The sequence below is a fragment of the Octodon degus genome, unplaced genomic scaffold, assembly GCF_000260255.1.
Source record: "Octodon degus isolate 3935 unplaced genomic scaffold, OctDeg1.0 scaffold00401, whole genome shotgun sequence".
NCBI classification, from domain to species: domain Eukaryota; kingdom Metazoa; phylum Chordata; class Mammalia; order Rodentia; family Octodontidae; genus Octodon; species Octodon degus.
The window spans coordinates 352,694-358,161 of record NW_004524977.1 but is presented as its reverse complement, the minus strand read 5'-3'; the positions used below and the strand labels follow the sequence as shown (position 1 = coordinate 358,161).

Sequence of the window (5,468 nt, the reverse complement as noted above, 5' to 3'; positions counted from 1 at the left end):
ATTTTAGCAAGACAGTCCTATGACTTCTTCTTTCACTCTTGTTTTCATTTATAACAGCTTTTTTAAAGAATATTTACTTGAGAGACAGTGTGGCAGTAATTGGAAGGACATAACAAGCATTATGCATTTAGAAGACCAGAATGACTGCCATTCCAAGCATGACACTGTTAATATACATTGCCATCTTCAGTGCAGTTGCTTAGTTCATAGGTATCAGCATATTTATTTATTCAGGGTGAAAATTCTACCAGTTGACTGTTAGCTTCAAAAACCTGCTGAAAATTCTCAGGATCATTGCCTTACCTATTCTGTGCATATAGCTATATGGCTGTGCCCCTTTCATGTTTTCTAGCTTTTCTCCTTGCCCTCTCTTCATTGCTCTCACTTTCCTTTGAATTTTGTTATACCTTTCTGTTTTTATTTCTTCTTTCATTTCACTAGTGAGAACACTAGAGAGACTATACAATATTTATGTATGTGGATCTGGTTTATTTCACTTATGAGTATATCTTCAAGTGGAATCCACTAATACATGAAGGTTTCAAGTATATCATTCTTTATAGCTGTGTAATACTCCATTATACAAAATAACACAACTTTTTCATCCATTCTTCAGGTGATGGGCATCTTGTTTGTTTCCAAGATTTGGCTATCACAAATTGTGCTGCTATAAACATAGGTGCACATATATCATGATGATATGATGTTTACATTTCGTCTGGGAAATTTCCCAATAGATGGATAGCTAGTTTGAATGGGATTTCCAATGCTTTTTTTTTAAGGAGTCTTGACATTGATTTCCATAATGGTTGCTCCAGTCTACATTATCATCAGCAGTGGAGAACTGTTCTGTTTTCCTCACAGGCTCTCCAACATTTGTTGCTGGTTGATTTCTTTATGATAGCCATTCTTTCTGGGGTGAGATTGTATCTCAGTGTTGTTTTAATTTGCATTTCACGGATGGCTAGTGATGTGGAGCATTTTTTCATATATTTATTCACTTCTTTAATTTCATCCTATGAGAAGTGTGTGTTCATCTCAAGTGCCCATTTCTGGATTTGGTCTTCAAATTTTGGAGCCCTAATGGTTTTTAGGTCTTTATAAATTCTAGAGAGCAGACCTTTGTCTGAGTGCTTATTAGTCAAGATTTTTTCCAAAGTTGTGGGTTGTTTTTTCACTTTGTTGGTACTTTCTTTTGACATGCAAAACCTTCTCAATGACAGGAGTTTCCCGTTGTTAATTCTTTCACATATTACCGGTATGATTTGGTTTTTGTTCATGAACTCTTTGCCTACCCCTCTGTCTTCAAGAGTTTCTCCTTCTTTACATTCCAGGAGATTTAGGTTTTTTTTGTTTTAATGTTTAGATCTGTAATCCATTTTGACTTTAGCTTCGTGCATGGAACAAGTTTTAGTTTTTGGTCTGTAGAGAGCCAGTTTTTCCTGCACTATTTGTTAAAGAGGCTATCTTTCTTGCAGTAAGCATGTTTGAACTCTTCGTTGAAGAGAAGTTAGCTGAGTGTTTTTGTAGTGGCTTCTGCATCTTCAATCTCTTCCATTGATTAAGTCTATTTTTTGCCAATGCCAGGCAGATTTTATTACAGTAGCTTTGTAGTATAATTTCAATACAGGAATTGTAAAGCCTCTTGCCTTGTCATTGTTGCCCAGGATTGCCTTTTCTATTCTGTCTTTTCTGATTCCAAATAAATTTTAATTTTCCTGTATATCTCTTTGAATCTGCTTTATACATTCTATTTCTTTCCTATAAGTCGCATTCAAGGATTCCATCATTTTTCTATTCTCTTCTTTTTTTATGAGTGCCTTCTTTAGAAGCACTTAGTCATTTTTTCATTGAAATCATTATATCTTTTTTTACTTCAGAGATTATTTCTGATCTAATTTCCTCTATATCTTTCTCCAGTTATTTCCTTACTTCAGATGCTATTCTTTTTTGGCAGAACCGCAGATTGAACTCAGGTCCTTGCTCTTGCCAGGGAAGTGCTTATTCCACTGAGCCATCTCCCCGGCCCCTTCAGATGCTATTATTTGACATATTTCATGGTAGTGACTTCCAATTTCTTCTATGCTAGTTTCTTCCACATTTGTTGTGGGTGGGATTGGACCTGAGAATGGATTTTGTTCCTTCTCTTTGTCATTTTGTATAGCACTGTCCTCTGACCTTCGTTGTAGATCTTTGGTGCAGTTATTAAATGAGCACCTACTGGTATTATTGCTGAGATTATATGGGGAAATAGTCTGACATTCAGGTAACCAATCCATATAGAACTCCAAAAATATAACACATAGATCACGTGGTTAAGGCAGGTACAGTTTTCTATTTACAGTACTACAATTAGCAACACTAATGATCAGCAGTGAGATTCAGTAATTGACAAAATTTTGTAAGGAATGAATTTATATTTTGAACCATAAAAGCAAACATTGTGACTGTATAGGTAACCAGATATTAAATTGTGAAATTGTATGTAATTTAGTTCCCCTAGTGCTTATTTATGCAGAGCACAGAAGCCAGGGTTCGATCCCCAGCATGTCATGCTGGACCATCCCCCAGGGTTTGCTGAGTCTGTGACTGAGACTTGTCATGGTGGCACACACCTGTAATCTCAGCGTTTGAGAGGTTGCAAACAGCAGGATCACTATGAGTCCTATCAATGTGGTTTGAGCTTGAACATTCTGTAGACCCTGTACAAAATACATAAACATATAAATAAAAATAAAAGTAAATTAGCTCCTCTATGTTCTGTCTCATCACCTCCCCTTGATTTATCTGGAGTCTTCCAGGCAGACTAGTTCACCCTGGTTACCTGTTGTCCCTGCTCTTAATTGATTGAGAAAGAGAGAAAGAGAGAGAGAGAGAGAGAGAGAGAGAGAGAGAGAGAGAGAGAGAGAATGTTCTTGTAGGTCTGGGTCTAGCAGTGTGCCTCAGCTTATAGGGTCAGATCTGTCACAGTTGAACTCATCCTTTTGGCCTGGTTTAAGTCTGGCTGCTGTGCTCTACTTCTTCAAGCTGCAGTCCATGGAAGTGAACCCACTTTGCTCCACTGGCAAGATGTTCTGCTCCTGGATTAGCCGACTGATTCTCTCCTCTTACCTCCCTGCAGGGAGTTCTGCCACAGGGACCCATACCAGGCCTGTCTGCTGTAGGTTCTGGCAGCTGGTCCCATATGCTGGGTCTGTCCGCTGGAGCTATCTTCATTTGAATGTATAGATAGCTCCCCCCAAAAAATAATTAAAAAGCAAATAAGCACATCTCCTCTTCCTAAAAGAAAGGAAAACACAAAACCAAAAGGACAAGAGAGATTCCACAGGAGAGTTCCTGTTATTGCTTTTAAAGGTTGTGATTACATACTGAATCCTTCAAAATCATAAGCCACATTAAACATTTCTCCTTTAAATTGTAGGTTCTGTGGTCTTGGAGATAGCTCAGCGGTCTAAGCACCTACCAGGCAAGTGCAAGGACCTAGGTTCGATACTTGGTACTACATACCATGCTGGTCTGGGTGTGCCAGCCACTGAAACTGGGCATGGTGGTGCATACCTGTAATCCCAGATTTAGGGAGGCTGAGACAGGAGGATCACTATGAGTCTGAGCTACTAGTGAGATTCTGTAATAAATAAATAAATAAATAAATAAATAAATAAATAACAGGTACTGAGAATTATATATCCCAATACACCAAAACTGAGTGAGTGGGTGAACAAGAGAGGAGGAGGGTGCTCTGGGTGAAGGCACTGTGGCAGCCATTATCCTCCACTTCTCTGCTGCACTGACCTCTGTGTCCTGCCTGATCCCACTTGTTTGTGGCATATAGATTGGTGCATCCATTTAGCACAAGAAAATGGAGACTGAGAAGCCAGAGGAATCCTTCTCCAACACTGAAACTGGTGGTGAATTTGGTAAATGTCTTGCAGAAAGTACGGAAGAGGAGCAAGGATTTACAAGATCTAGATACACCAATGAGATGGTTGAATTACAAATTCTGCTTCAGAGCAAAAATTCTAGGGAAGTGATTAGAAAAGGAAGCAAGAACATTAAACCTTTCCATGCACACTATAATGCCAGTGTTTCAGTCCCAGACAGCAGTGGCCCCGAGCACTTATTGAGTGTCAGTGCTGACATTAAAATAATTGATGAAATTCTGAAGAAAATCATCCCTACTTTGAAAGAGGACCTGCAGTTGCCACCAGCCACTGCAATCATCCAGCTCCTGATCAAATCTGATGCTGTGGAATGCTTAAAGTACCAACATTATAAAGGAAGTGACTTTGATTGTGAATTGAGATTGTTAATTCATCAAAGTCTGGAAGGTGGAATTATTGGAGTCAAAGATGCTAAAATCAAAGAACTTCAAGAGAACACTCAGAAAACAATCAAGCTTTTCCAAGAATGCTGCCCTCATTCCACTGTGATAGTTGTTCTTATTGGAGGAAAGCCTGACAGGGTTATAGAGTGCATAAAGATCATCCTTGATCCTATATCTGAGTCTCCCATCAAAGGACGTGCACATCCTTTTAATACCAATTTTTATGATAAAACTTATGACTATTGTGGTTTTACTATGAAGTTGGATGATCACTGTGGACAGACTGTAGGATTTCCTATGCGAGTGAAATGTGGTTTTGACAGAATGCCTCCTGGTTGAGGTGGGCATCCAATGCCTCCCTCTAGAAAAGATTACGGTGACATGAGCCTTCGTCGGGGACCATCACCCCCGCCTCCTGGTCGAGGTGGCCAGGATGGTAACAGAGATAAGAATCTTCCTCTACCAGTGCCAACACCACCTAGAGGAGGAGATCTAATGGCCTATGATAGAAGAGGTAGACTTAGAGACTGCTATGATGACATATTTCAGTGCTGATGAAACTTGGAATTCTGTGATAGATACGTGGAACCCATCAGAATGGCAGATGGCATATGAACCACAGGGTGGCTCTGGATATGATTATTCCTATGGAGGGAGTCGTGGCTCATATGGTGATCTTGGTGGACCTATTATTACTACACAAGTAACTATTCCCAAAGATTTGGCTGGATCTATTATTGGCAAAGGTTGTCAGTGGATTAAACAAGTCTGTCATGAAACAGGAGCTTCCATCAAAATTGATAAGCCCTTAGAAGGATCCAAAGATTGGATCATTACCATTACGGGAACACAGGACCAGATACAGAATGTAAAGTATATACTGTGGGACAGTATGATGCAGTATGCAGATGTTGAAGGATTCTAATGCAAGATTTTTTTTTTCTTTTTTATAGTGTCAAGCAGTATTCTGGAAAGTTTTTCCAAGACTAGTGAAGAACTGAAGGAGTCCTGCATCTTTTTTACTCTACTGCTGTTTAAAAAGCCAACATTCCCCTGCTTCATAGGTGTTCTGCATTTGAAGTGTATTGAAATCTTTGCTGTTCACCAGATGTAGTGTTTTAGTTCCTTATAAATAGAGTTGGTG

The 5,468-nt window shown here is 39.2% G+C and overlaps 1 pseudogene; it reads left to right on the top strand.

Annotated features, from left to right (window-relative positions):
• The first annotated feature begins 3,859 nt into the window (after positions 1-3,859).
• Positions 3,860-5,249, top strand: LOC101591781 (annotated as a pseudogene).
• The last annotated feature ends 219 nt before the right edge of the window (positions 5,250-5,468 follow it).